The 14,688-nt window shown below is 45.4% G+C and overlaps 1 protein-coding gene across 3 annotated transcripts in view; it reads right to left on the minus strand.

Moving 5' to 3' along the window:
• The window catches only part of LOC100117668, a 144,157-nt gene that overhangs the window by 82,482 nt on the left and 46,987 nt on the right, over positions 1-14,688 (minus strand). The window lies entirely within an intron of this gene.

Consider the following 14,688-nt stretch of genomic DNA (forward strand, 5'->3'; position numbering starts at 1 on the left):
AACGCTTATTCTCTTTCTCTTTCTCTTTCTCTCTCTCTCTCTCTCTCTCTCTCTCTCTCTCTCTCTCTCTCTCTCTCTCGCTGAATAGCCTACTATACACCCTCCGAGCGAGTCCTCGAGAAAAGAGGTAAATATTTGGAGGATTCCGCTACATTTGTACTTTCCGACACTCGGAGAGCAAGCGAGGTTTAGTCGAATGAAAACGGCGTAAAAGCAGAAAAAGAGTTGCCGTTGCTTATTCCTTATACGAGAGCTTTAGAGAGCAGTGACGAGGGAAAATCGTATGGTAACTGATACGCTTATAATATTACCTCACGAGCCTAGCAAATTTACAATAAAAGTTTATACACATCAACGCAACCGCCTCTAAGAAAGCCTTCGCATGTCCCCTCGGTTTCAATGACACTTCTCTCCAGAAAAAAACGTCATTCCCATGCCGCTTTGTCGCGATCGCGTTAATCGGATGATGACGCTCGTGCCCCCGGGGGACGTATTTTCTGACAAAAAAAGCGTGCAAGCAACGACCAGATGCTTTCCCTCTGCGGGATGCGCTTTTATATTACTCGAGAGTATAAGTCTTCTTCGTTTTTTTTTAGGTCAGCAAGGCACGCTTGGATGACGGGGAGATTTCGTTTGGCGCGGGGTTTTGTATTTTTTTTTCTCGTCGGTAAAGTGTTTATACTGAAAGTGATACTAATCGACCTGCTTCGAATACCTATGCGAGAGTGTTGGAGCTGGGAGAGATCGTTGAGATAAGCTTGGGCTGATTTTGTAAAATTTTCGTGGACTATAGGGAAAAAAATTATCAGTAAAAATTTAAACAAACAGTAGAATTACTTTTATAGCGATCCTCAAAAATAAAGATATAAAAACGCGAGAAATTCATATTTGTACAAGCTGTCTGTATACACTCGAGATCAGCAGTAACATCAAGATAAACGCGCACAAAGTGTATAATATGCTTCACGGCTCGCTTTAACGCTAATCCCTCCGGCTCTCTTTCATTGGATTCCTCGTCTTTGGCTCTTCTTCCCTCCTCAGCCTCGCTCATTGTGTCAGTTTTCTGCAAACAAACCGGTAGCTTCGCGCTCCTTGTTGTCTCAGTGGCTTAAAAGAGAGAGAAAGCGCGCGCGCGACATCGATACCCTCATCGTTTGAAATCGGATTTTCGAAGACGGCATCGGAGAGAAAGATCCTCGGCTACTGATATACCTTCGGGCTGAGGCTCGCCGACGTTTTAGCGCCCGGTATAATCTGTTTTCTCAGTCCTCTACGCCAATCCCTTCATTATCTTCTTCTTCTTCTTCTTCTTTTTCATCGTCTTTGGAGGTTGAGGCGCCGCCTGTATTTACACGCTGTTGCGCAAGTGTAGGCCACGCGGCTCTGAGATTCTTGAGCTGTTGGTCTCGTTGATTTTTTTCGTGTTTAAAATATGAAGGAAATTTTCATGTTAAATTATTCATGTTGAAATATGTAAGCAATTTTCTTGGTTTAGTAAATAAATAAATAAACTACATTTAATTTGAGTGAATCATAGATTTGCAAAAAATGATGTAGATTTTATTTAAAAATTCTACTGATCCTTTTTGTACGTTCAAGAACTGGTAAAAGCGATCGCAAGACTGCCAAGCTACTGTTTTGGACTGTACTTCGCCCCACCGCTTAAACTTACCGGCACTCTAGTGTCAGGCTAGCGACGATAGGTGGCGCGTGGAAACTTTTCCATTTCCCTCATCGCTTTAAGGCACACTTGGTGCTTATATAGCTGTTTGACATCTATGCCAAAGCTATCCTTTCGGGTCTGTGCTTTGACTGCTCTCGCTATAACTGCCTAAGTTTCTTGATAATGTAAAAGTCCACGTTTCTTCTCTAGTTCATATAAACGTAAGGATTAAAATATCACTACGAGCAAGTTTATACACTACACTATTTATTTGCCAACGTTGCCAAGGATTGATCCTTCCTCATCAAGGCAGTAATAAAAACACACGAGAGAACTTCGTTGTCACATAAAATATAAGTACATTTGCCCAAGGAAATAGATAATAAGACTGTTGAACAGAGATATTTATTGTTGCTCGCATAGACGTTTCGCGTATACAACTTCAATAATATTACAAATTATATATAGATTATAGAGACAAGTATTCTGAAATATTAACGTTCGCAAATTTAAAAAGCAAATAATATTTGTAAACAGAAAATCGTAAATATAGAGATTAACGAACAATGTACGTTTAAACTACAGTATAATCGTACGCTAAAATAGTCAAAGCACAAAAAAAGAACAGAAATAATAAAATGACACCCGGATAACACGCACAGTCTTGAAAGCGATCTCTCTTGTATCCCGACTACGAAGCATGTCTCCAAGCCTAATTATTCCATTCTCGCACTGTCCGTAATACATCAACCGCCTCTCCATGCATCCACTCACTCGCAATAAACACCACAGCACCATAATTCATTGTCCCCGCACACACCCCTCTAAAAAGTTACTCTTACCGACGCTGTTTGCTTCGCAGAACTTTCCCAAATATTTACGCGCACAGCCCCCTCAGAAGCTCACCTTTCCAGAAAAAATCGCATCGAACGTCTCCATATAAACACACACATTGTCCTCGTCCTCTGGGCTCTCCACTCACTCATTATATAGATCACCGGCAAAACTAGCTCGCAGACCGACAAAAGCGAGGGATGTCCGCTAGGGAGGGCGCGCGCCTATTGTCCGGATCTCTCGTCCACCTGATTTAACGCGGACAGTAGCGGCTCACGACGCGGGAGGGAGCATCGCTTTCTAGACAGATGTTGCGAGTTGCGCAAAAAAAGTGTGTAGGTATAGAGGAAGCGATTTTTTTCGGTTTTCCACCGCGGATACGGATTTTTGGATTAGCGTGAGAATTAAGGGGATTCGGAGAGAAGCTTGGTCGGTTAATGGCCGGGAATGAAATTGTGCGTGGAAATTCGGGGATTACCAATAAGACGCACGCGTGTATGGGTTTGATCGATCGGTAAATTTTTTCGGGGAGAATATATCTCGGCCGTTACATCCGATTATACATGTGTGTATCGAAGTGTGTATTAATTCGGACGTCGTAGAAAAAAATCCGAATAAAACTTTATACGAGACCGGCCGGAAAACTGGATTTTCGGAGCCAGTCATGCGCGCGATGCACGAATTTCCGCGCGCGCATATTAAGAATCCGAATACCTCGCGCTCTGCCTTTAATAATAATCACGCTCGCAATGAAGCTCGTTCGAACAAAACAATACTCCAACGCACAGCCGCCCTTCTATCTCACGACAGCAGCAGCAGCAGCAGCAGCAGCGCAGCAAAAAAGTGATTTAATAATCAGCTTCTCTCTCTCTCTCTCTCTTTCTCTCTCTCTCTCTCTCTCTCTCTCTCTCTCTCTCTGTCTCTCTCTCCAGCGTTGTGCGCGAGAGCCCAATTACGCTGAAATTCTTCCCGTCCGAACTTTCATTAATTTTTCTCCCTACTCGAGCTCTCGAAATCCGAGAGTTAATCAACCGCCCACGCGCGCACATATGAAGGCCCGCGAATTTGAGGCCCATAGAATCCTTTCTCCTTTTTTTCCTCTCTCCTCCTGTATACTAGCGTGTAGGTGATAATTCGATCGAGGCTTCAATGCAGCGGAATTCGTGTATCGGCGACGCGAAACCATACAGCCCACGCGCGGAAAGCTACGAGTCAATGGAAGAGCTGCAGCTTCGCGAGTAATCAGCCGAGTATTGTTTTGCGATTCGGTGAATCGGAACGGCGATTGATGCGCGCCAGCTTTATATCGATTAATTTGCGTAGGATATGAAGGGCTTACCGGGTAGCATATCAGGGGTAGGTTTTTTCAAGCGTGACGTGCAAGCTCTCCAGGAATCGAGCTTTAAATCAAGGCCGCGGAATTCGAATGTAGGTCTGAGAATTTTTCTCCTTTTGTCCGATTTTTCGGAATAACGCACCGGTGTGAAAGTTGCTTCCGCGAAATATCCAACGCCCGTGTACTTACACGGATCCAGGCACGATTCCATCGGCGAAGAGCGAAACTCACAATCGCGAGCGCGTCAAACGGGGCTACAAAGCAGGCTGGAGTTTTCATTAAAACCTTCGTCAGCATTTACCGGAGGTCTACCAAATCGAATTCCGTCGCGCAGATTGGACTCATTAGTCCGCAGCCAAGAATCGATTTCTCTCTCTCTCTCTCTCTCTCTCTCTCTCTCTCTCTCTTTCTCTCTGGTGGCACACACGAGTGCGCGGCGCAGCTGACTGTAATTTTGAATCCGAAAGGACGCGAAAAGGACTACGATGGTCGCGTCTAGCTCTCTGTGTGTTGACGTGCGCGCAGAGCTCTCGTCAAAAGGCTCGGCGTTAACGAGAGAACCGCTGGAGTGTATAGACGATGGTGCAGCGCGGAGTCTCAATGATTAGCGGTCGAGTCGCTGCTACGGTAATTGCCGCTAACCGAGATAGGATTATAATCGATCCGGCCTTTGAATCGCAGAGAGAGAGAGAGAGAGAGAGAGAGAGAGAGAGAGAGAGAGAGAGAGAGAGGGAGAGAGAAAGAGAGACGAAGTTGGCGAGAGGCTGATGATCGGGGAAGATTGACTATAGGAGGGCGATGGGTTTAATCGGTGTGCGTGAGTTCGTACTTTCGCGTATACGGCTGATGGAAGAGATGAGGTGATTAATTTTATCGGTGCTTGGTAGTATTCTCGTTTGAGTGAAGAAAATTAGGGAATATCACTCGTGATCTATACACTGAAAAAAACACAGACATTTTTGCTGTAAAGTCCGGTAGTTTTAACCGTTCTGCCACTGTAACGACTGTTCAGAAGAACAACGGTGTGCTAGTGTAGATTTGGCGAGTTGAGACTCGTAAAATTGGTCGCTTACGCGGGACACCAGCAAAAACGACCGAACTGATTCTTTAAAACTACTGAACTCTACGGTAATTTTGGCGAATCTTCGTACAATGACGGATTACTGGTGCGATTTCAGTTAAAATGGCTGAGTTTTTTTCAGTGTACTATGTTTCAGTGCTGCACGCTGGGATGGTTGCAGCTCGCAGGCGTCACGTTGTATAACAAAGTTTGTTTTTCTGGGCCGTTCTAAAGTTTTAGGCGGTCTTCTCGCTTTATTTTGTATACATCAGCTGTTATAAATAAAATAAATTATGGCAGTTTATGGTCAACACGAAAAAGCTCCCACACATTATCCCTGCAATTATTCAAATCACAAAGCTCGTCCCTTAAAAATAAAAACTATCACCCCGCAAGGACATCTCCCTCTCGGCAAACAAAAACAAGCCTCCAATCCATCAGAACGCCGCAACGACAACAACCCTCTCAGTATCACCCCTTCCCTCTTTCAAAAAGAATCGCGCCCTCTAAAAAACAGTTACAATTAGTGGAGACTTTATAATCACCCGGTTATACAGCGGCCAGCTCTCGTCCGCGATCAAGCTCCAAAGGGTCGCGCACGTACAAAACCGACACGTAGCGAAACGAACGAACTCGCCCACTCGTCCAGGCTATACTATATACATATACGCGTATAGTGGAGGGGGTCAGGACACACATACGTATAGCCGTGTTAGCAACCCCATTGATCTGCCGGCGGAGCAGCAAAAACGAGCTGCGCGCGGGGGAGCTTGAAAATTTGCGGACTGCCGAGCTACCGCACCGCGCACGAGCTTTGAGGAAAAGAGAGAGAGAGAGAGAGAAAAAGCTTGTGTACTGCAAGCTCTCGCTGTGCGCGGCCCGTAGTATGTTAGATATTTTATATATACAAGTTGGAACGAATCGGCCGTAAGATTATTGGGAATTCGCTCAAAGGCCGAAGTGGTCCGATTGTTTTCTACTGGCTGTATAATTGAAATCATTCCTGCCGCTACGGTTCATATCGACGTTGATTATTCACTCCATATAGAGCAATTGACGTGTGCAGTTTATTTATTCCTGTATATATACTTTATGATAGTTTATTCATCAAACAAAATTATGCTTGAATTTCACTTTAAAATTCAGCGCGCGTGCCGGCCTGCTTCGTTCGGTCTGCTTCGAAGCGAATTGGCCGGTTCAAAACTATTTGAACATGCCGGGTTAATTATTTACTCTGCGTAGCTCTGCCGGTTCATTTGTTTTCAACATTTTAAAGGATTTTTGCGAGCCGCTTTAATGGCCCTTGTAATGCTCCCGAGTTACATTATTAAATTTAAGCATTTTCGTTACTTCATGCCATGCGCGCCTCGCTGCGCTATTTAACGTGTACATAGTTGTTCGTTTATAATTGACGCATTGTATACGCTTTCGTAAAAATACGTACGATAATTATTGCGAGCTTCATTATCGTTACGTATTTTTGGAATTCCGTAATGATATTTTTCTCGTTAATAGCACTTCTGTTTTAAACTCCAAGCTCTCGAGCTTTTCACACTAATTTTTTTCGTATGATCATTCCCGTTTCGACGTATACTGTGAAAATATTCCTACGCCCTATCATAAGCCCCGCTACGCGCACAACAAGCCTATATTCACAGGCCCGAACATATAATACCCGGGGCGAACGAACGCGTAGACCGCTGAAAACGCGGCCTACCCATCCGTCCTGTCGAGATTTGGTCGGTTTGTTGGCGCCGCGATATATGTATGCATCGCGTTGCAAGCTCTCTCCCTCTACGCCTACGCTCTTTGCGCGCGCGAATATCGAAGCTATATCTATTTCACTGGGTTAGCGTTACGGCGCTGCACATCCGTCGCTTTTCGCAAAATCACCTTTGACGGCCGCTCGGCGAAGATAACCCGATACGTTATATATCGCTCTCGTAAAACTGCAGACTTTGATTTTCCCCAAGCTATACGCCACTGCAGCTACCCGGCGGGCATGATGGGCTTTTTATGGGTTTTTCGACCGATGCAGGCTCGTCTTTTTCGGCAGAGAGAGAGAGAGTCTTCTTTTTTGCTTTCAGCTCGCCCCGGGGAGAGTTGGCTTGATGGAGAGAGTGTTTTTTGCCGAGCTTGCGTCGTCCTCGTCGTTATTTTTTTTGGAGGATACGCGCTCGCGAAGCTTTGAAAGCTCAGATGATACGGTTTTGAGGAATTTTCGTAAATTTTTCGGGCTCCACGCTTCATTAGTTAATGAAGTTTACGGCGGGCTTCGCGGCGGATGTTTGGAAATTTCTTTGATGCACGCACCGGCGGTGTGGCTTTCGGCGGACTTTTGTTTTTGCTACAGCGAAAGAGAGAGCGTATCAGCCCTGTGGAGTTTCCCGGAAAATTTGATACGCTCTCGCGGAGGGTTTGATTTTTTTCATATGCGTCGACGCGCTTGAACTGGCGAACAAAGGGATTTTTAATTTACAACATTTAGTTCGAAAAATAATAGCTGCGCTTTTTAGCATTCGAAAATGTCAGATATAAATCCGACATACGAATGAGGAGAATATCCTGGCAAACAAAAATGACGATGATAATGAGCGCGGAGGGGTATAAAAGCAGGCGGGCGGGCGAGTCGTATAATTCCCGGAATTAAACTTTTGTTCCGAAATCAACGGTCGGTTTACCCAGGAATGTGGGCTACATGCATATGCATCAGCGGTCACGTATGCAGCCGCACATATCGCGCGTGCGAAATACTTTTAAACGATTTTAGAGCGACGAGCGCAGAGAGATAGAGAGAGAGAGAGAGAGAGAGAGAGAGAGAGAGAGAGAGATTTTCATTTGTCCGTTAAGCGTTGATTTTTTAAATCGTTCGATGACGTTCAATCGAGACGATCTATATCTCTTTTAGCCTATACTCGCAAACGACAACCGCCCCGCATCTATAGTACACACTGAAGCGCGAATTCCGTACACAGATGAGGAAAGAAATCATCGAGTTCCGAATAACAATAATAATATTCTCGAAACGCTCATTGCCGTAAGCGCGCAGTAGCAAAAAGACACGGCCGCACGCTATATACGAAATTAGTCGTCGCACGGTGACAAAGAACATCGCGCTTAAAAAGAGCATCGCAGGACACGAGAGGAAAGAAAGAAAGAGCGAGAGAACACACATAATACATATCAGCGACAGCAGTAGCGGCAGCAGCTAACGCCGAGCGAATATAAGCCCCGGCCGTCGAATGCAGCGGGAAAAAGAGCCGCTTCCGCGATAGAGAAGCGCGCTCGCATTCGTCCTCTCTTCGCCTGTGTCCGCGGACGAATAATCAGTGGGACAGTAGAGAGAGAGAGAGGGGGGGGGGGGGGAATGAAATAAAGCTCGAGCGCGCGGGCGTATTATAAAAATCCACAAAATAACCGAGCAGGGCCATTAGCAATGCTCTTTTAACCCTCGGCCATTCAGCCCCTCTCTACGTGTGCGTTGACTTCTCTCTCGCTCTCTCACGCGCGCGCGCGTGTGTGTGTGTGATGCGTGTGAATTTTGCAGCGGCGGTCGCCGAGCGAGACACCGCGAGTTTTTCGTTAGTGTGTGTGTGTGTGGGTACAGTAGCAAACAGAAATTCACGGCTGATGCCGAGGATCGGGAAATTAAATCGATTTATCGAGAGGCTTCGCTCGTTTCGGGCTCGGTGATTATTGCGCGAATTGAGAGTATACTCAAGCTCTATAATCGATCTCCAAAACGGAGCTAACCGAGTTGATAATAGAAGAAGCCTAACGAATTAATCACACAATTGTATCACGGTCAACCTCGCTGTTTACTCCGAGCGGTTTCATCGAATTTTTCCTCAACACACACAGAGCCGCACATACAGACGCGCGGGCGAGCGCAGTCGCTCGGTGCAGATCCGAAATTTATGAACGCTACTGTATCGCGCGGAGCCATCCACCCACGCACACAGCCCGGCTCTCTCTCTCTCGCTCGCGCTATATACAATACTTTCCCGCTGGCCGTTCCGTCCTCTCTTTATCGCTCCCCCTCTCTCTCTCTCTCTTGCTGTACTGTACACACTCACCCCCGTCCCCCTCCCCCGGAGCAGAGCACAGCGTGTCCAGGCGAGGTGCGCGCACACTTCCACCACCTCCACCCCCTTTCCAGTGGTAATCCGACTGGCTAGCCGCTCGCGCCAACAAATACCCTCACCGTCAGCCACTACGCGGTTCCACAGTGAGAGAGAGAGAGAGAGAGAGAGAGAGAGAGAAAGAGAGGGTAGGGGATGGCGGAGCTTTTTCGCCCTCTTCCATGGAAATGGCAGACCAGGAGTGGCCGCCACCGCCCGACCGCTCTTTCACACTGTCGAAAGTAATTTTGGGCTTTAAACAATAATATCGCGGCTGCTGTTACTGCGCTGCCCGTGTGTCGCGAGCGTCGACTCGCGGTTATTTATTTTTCTCTTCTGTTTTCGTTGCACCGATTTATTCGCCGATATGATAGTTTGACTAATTTTCTCTCTCTCTCTCTCGCGCGCGCGCGTTTCAGGCAGAAAACTTCCCTTATCGCTTGCGAGCCGCGAACCGGAGCAAAATCGCTGCCGCTGCAAGCCGAATAAAAGAGATGGAGAGAGATGAATAGCGCGTGCGAGAGAGGGATACATACAGCTATATATATATATATATATGTATGCAGTGGCCGCGCGGTGGTACACTCTGGTGAACCGCGCCCCCGACACCCCGCGAGCGAACTCGCCGCACCGCAGCACGTCGACGGGAAAATTTTTTCCAGAGCAGCAGCCGCTGATTTTCGATCGGACCTGCTGCTATACTGGCTGTACTGTACTCTCTCGCTGGCCTATACTGCGATCGATCACGGATCCGAGAAAGAGAGAGAGAGAGAGAGAGAGAGAGAGAGAGAGAGAGAGAGAGAGAGAGAGAGCAACATTTCGTTGGTCGGATGAATCGTTTTCGAGTCTTTTTTGCAGTGTGGCTTGTATGCGGGTCGACGCGCGAGCGTATTTCTATGGATTCGTGCGGGACCGAGAGGGAGAGCGCGAGGAGGTACGATGAAAATGAGTGATAGATTGGCCGTGCGAGTGGGAGTGAGAGAGAAAGAGCTGGGATGTATAGGTATAGGATTGAGAGTGCTCTAGTCGCGCGTGTATGGGAATAAAGGCTGGATGTTATTTCTTCCAGGTGATCACGTTGGAAGAGTACTGTGGTAGTATAAGAGCTTTTTTTATCATGTTTACCCTTTCTACCAATTTCCTAAACTTAACAAAAATCATTATTTAAAATCATTATCAAATACCATTAATCACTGAGTTCTCTGACCGAAAACCACTATTCGAACACAATGTTCCCTCTTTCCTTAATCTCTTCAACGCAGCATCGCTTCATCATATAAATCGATGCGCCTTATCACCTGTTCTCCAGTACAAAGTCCAGATACACACACACACACATGCCTCTCACTATCTCTCTCCGGTCGAGCCATTACATCGAAAGAGAGAGATGTGTGTCTAGAAAATTTTGGTATTACGCTATGTGAGCACGCGGCCGCGCAAAGTTAACGGGATTACGTGTAATTTAGTTGACGCTGCTGCTGCAGCAGCACTGCCGAGCGACGCTTTTCCGGGCGTCGCTATATAGGTTGTAACGACAGCGAGACAATTAACGTCAGAAGCACCGCTGCTGCTGCCGCACCACCGCCGCCGCCGGAAATTCTTCATTGTATTTTTTCGTCCCTTTGTGCAGAGCCGAGCTTGCGCGCAACCGCGCCGCCTTATACGAGCGAGCTTTTTGACGCCGTGGCGCTGGGAAGCTCCACTCGCTGCTCGAGCTTGTATGTACGAGCTTTTGCTTGTTATTGAAGAGTTTGGACGAGCGGTTTCGCGCAAGTTTTTTCCGCGGATCGTTGGATTTCGATATTGATGCCTCTTCAATCATCTAAACGCATAACGCTGTGTGTAAACTATCCAATGATACGTTCCCTTCGTCGATGTCAAATTCTATAACCTTTTAAATCATCAAAATTCATTTCCGAAAAACCGCACAACTTCAACCAACAAACAAAAAAAAAAAGAGAGAGAGAGAGAGAGAGAGAGAGAGAGAGAGAGAGAGAGAGAGAGAAAGAAAAATCGTTATATCGACCACGCGCAAGCCCTCATCCCACGTTGTACACACGACCTACGCGTAGATTCGAAATGAGTGATCGATGCGCGCGGCTCGGACGAGCAAACCCGCGAATAAACCAGATGCAGCAGCACTAGCAGCGCCAGGGGTTGAATCAAGCTGACGGACGCTCGTAGAGAGAGAGAGAGAGAGAGAGAGAGAGAGAGAGAGAGAGAGAGAGAGAGAGAGAGAGAGAGAGAGAGAGAGAGGAGGGCGAACGCATTTTCCAGGCCTCGCACACACACACGCTGTTTGCTCGGCGTCGCACACTGTACCGGCTCACCCTTTTTCGTGCAGCGCGAATTGGCTCGACGTGGACGCTTGACCGAGGATACGGGAGAGAGCGAGTAGGGCGCGTTTTTGGTTTTTAGTTAATGCCGCGGCTGGCCGGAGCCGATCGACGCTCTGTATCGAACTTGTTTTTTAGATCGGTTTTGTCGAGCGAGGCAGCGATGCTGCGAACGCTTTTTTCGCCTGGTCGGCGGTAATTTCGCCGGTGGTTTCGCGTAAGTGTTTCGGCTCGGAGCTTCAATGGTTTCCTTGTATTCAATTTTTGCTCGCGGAGATTTTTCGAAAAAAAGCTTTCTTTTCTGTTTGGAGATGGACGTGGCTGTTGAACTTGCGATTTGGTTATTATTCCTGATTACAATTCCGAAAAACTCAAGCAAACGATGTCTCATCGATCGAGCGTATCGATCGGGTGCAGGAGCATAATTCCGCCAAACAGATTTTCCCGCGTACGCGCATTAATTAGGCTCGTTAAGTCCGGCTAACGACATAAGGTAGAATTCCAGCGAAGCTCGCGCACACCCGCCCACACATACATACAGAGAAAGAGAGATAGAAGCAGAACGAGAGAGAGAGAGAGAGAGAGAGAGAGAGAGAGAGAGAGAGAGAGAGAGAGAGAGAGAGAGAGAGAGCGAGTACATTTCAGCCCCGGCGGCAGCGGCTCTCTGACGTACGCACGACAGTTGCCAGTCGCGGCTGCACAGTGTAAAGGCTGCAGTAACTGCCTCGGCGCAGCCGCACGAGCTCGGCCAACCGGTTAACCGGCAATTAGCCGATCTAGGCTGCCGCTGCGCTCTGCACATGTAAATTAGCCCGAGCCGATCCGAGCGGAAACCGAAAAGAGTAAATTATCAACGAGCTAAGGTCCTAACACCTGAACGGCTACGCTTTTATGTCTGCCAGCTCGTATACCTATACATACTGCAGTCTCTCGCGCTACTCTCGTGTTGTGGACTGCTCGTACGGACACTTCCGACAAGCGTTTATAGCCGGGGCTGAGACGTCTTACATGTGTTTGACGAGGAGCTAGCTGTTTGGTGATGTGTGTACGCATACATGCACACCTGTTTAAAGACTTGCGACGTCTTGGCAAAGGTCGGCTCTCAAAGAAACGCCGTTAGCTAATTCGAGGAGAAAAAATTGATAAATTTAATGTATGATTTATCGATTCCGTTATATACTTACGCTCGCATTATGATTATGACTAATATGTAAAACAAATATAGAACACTTATCATCAAGACTATGTGAAATTCTGAAGCTAGCGCGCGTTTGAAAGAGTTCCATACGCCGAATAGATTATCTTCGCGATAGAACAAGACAGGTCATTGCGCACCTCCGATACGCATACGATTTATAGCGTTTGCATAATATTAATACAGCTGTATTTACCAAAGATGGGAAATACCCAAAATAAAAATGTCAAATGTTGATAAGTTATTTGAATTATCTTTACAGCACAGTGTGGCTAAAATCCGCTGTTAAGTCACGCCTACCTGTGACTAAAGTAGTGTTTTTTTGCACCGTGTTTATCACACAATAAGGACTACTTTAGTCACGAATAGGCGAGACTTGCGGACTTTAGCAGTCTGTGCTATAAAATTTTATACGATACTCTTGACTTAGATGGTTGTTTTACATGGCGCTTAACGATCTCGCTACGCTCGGGTGCTAACTGCGCCGTGTAAAAAAGAACCATTTAAGTCACACGTATCGTAATGTACTATTTTATTGCTGTACAAATTAACACGTCTGAAAAATGCAAAAAATATTTACCCACGTTAGTTTTATTTTTAGGATTACCGAGCTGTCTTGATTTTTAAACATCTTAAGTCTTAATCTATCTCCTAAACAATTTTTTATTTATAGAACTGTTTTCCTTTTTCATAGAGTGAATACATAAAATTGACAAAAAGTTTGATTTTTATAATCATTCTATAAGAGAGCGGCCTTTTACCATCTGGTACCTACTCAATGTCCAGGTGGCATTGCGTTGGTAAAAATTCGTTTCAGAGTATTTCCAGTAATTTGAGATAAACCTTATTTTAACATACCTTGGCCAGAATATTCTGCCCAGAAATAGGGTCAATTTTCTATCAATTTTACAAAGCAACATTTCACTGTAGTAAGTTGATACGTGTACTCAGTCGAGCGATTAATTTACGAGTACTTTCCTCCATCGATAAATATTTCTTTTGAGAATCCCCTTATCGCTAACGTGACATTGAAAAATGTAAGCAGAATCACAATAATACTGACTGCAATGTCCTCTGGCTGCACAAAAGTTCATCTTATAATTTTAGTGATTTTCTTATCTCGTTCGTTCTCCTGATGGTCTTTATGGTGTTATGCATATGGTAACACATATAGATGATAGAATGGGAATGAAGCGCACTGCCAATCACGATGTGTAGCGTGCTGATAAGCAGTTAACATCATGACCAAACGTATAGCGAATAGCATGGTGACGCGGGAAAATGTGCTTTCGAATTGAAAAAGTCAGTTTATAGCACGCTAACCTCAAAATGACAACTTTATTGTCGATTTTGAGGTTGTCGTGCTATGAAATATCGTATGAGACTGTTGTGGGAGGTGTTTTTCTACCTTGCTCGAGGTTTTTCGCACGAGCGAAGCGAAAACCATCTCCCACAACAGTGTCATAATATACTATTTTTACATAAAAACTGAACATCGTGTTACGGACGGAAAGGCGACGGACGCCAAAGCGAAAAAGAGTAGACGCGACAGGATTTAAACTTACTTTTTTTACAAGTGATTCTTTATTGCCTTTTCAAATAATACATACATTGATCAAAGAATGCGTACAGAAAACCAATTAGGTAATATTTCTTTACACTCAAAATAATGCTTTTAGGACACTCGTTGTGTTACATTATTAATATAGGTAGGATTTATTATTACTCTTTCGGATAGAATTAATATGAATTTCATCTTATTTAACGAGCTTAATTTAAGTCTCTTGACTTAGGCCACAAAGCTTTATGTAGAGTCTACGATGCCAGCGTATGCCCTACTGAAAAAAACAAGTGATTAGTCGCGTAATTAATTGCGGGAATAATCTCGCGTTAATTTATCGAACTTTTTTCGACGCGATTAGTCGTACGATTAATTATGCACCACAGACGTCTGTGACATCACGAACAATAATTTGACATTTTATTAATTGGTAAAATTAAGAAAACGGACGTCTTTATTTCAAATGAATATTCATGATGTGAAGCAAGAGCAAAGTATGTTTGTAAACGATTATCATTCATGAAAATTTCACATATTTCATCTGCAGGTACTCTATAAAACCAAGCCTCAATATCGGTAGTC

Source organism: Nasonia vitripennis, chromosome 5 (assembly GCF_009193385.2).
Source record: "Nasonia vitripennis strain AsymCx chromosome 5, Nvit_psr_1.1, whole genome shotgun sequence".
NCBI lineage: Eukaryota > Metazoa > Arthropoda > Insecta > Hymenoptera > Pteromalidae > Nasonia > Nasonia vitripennis.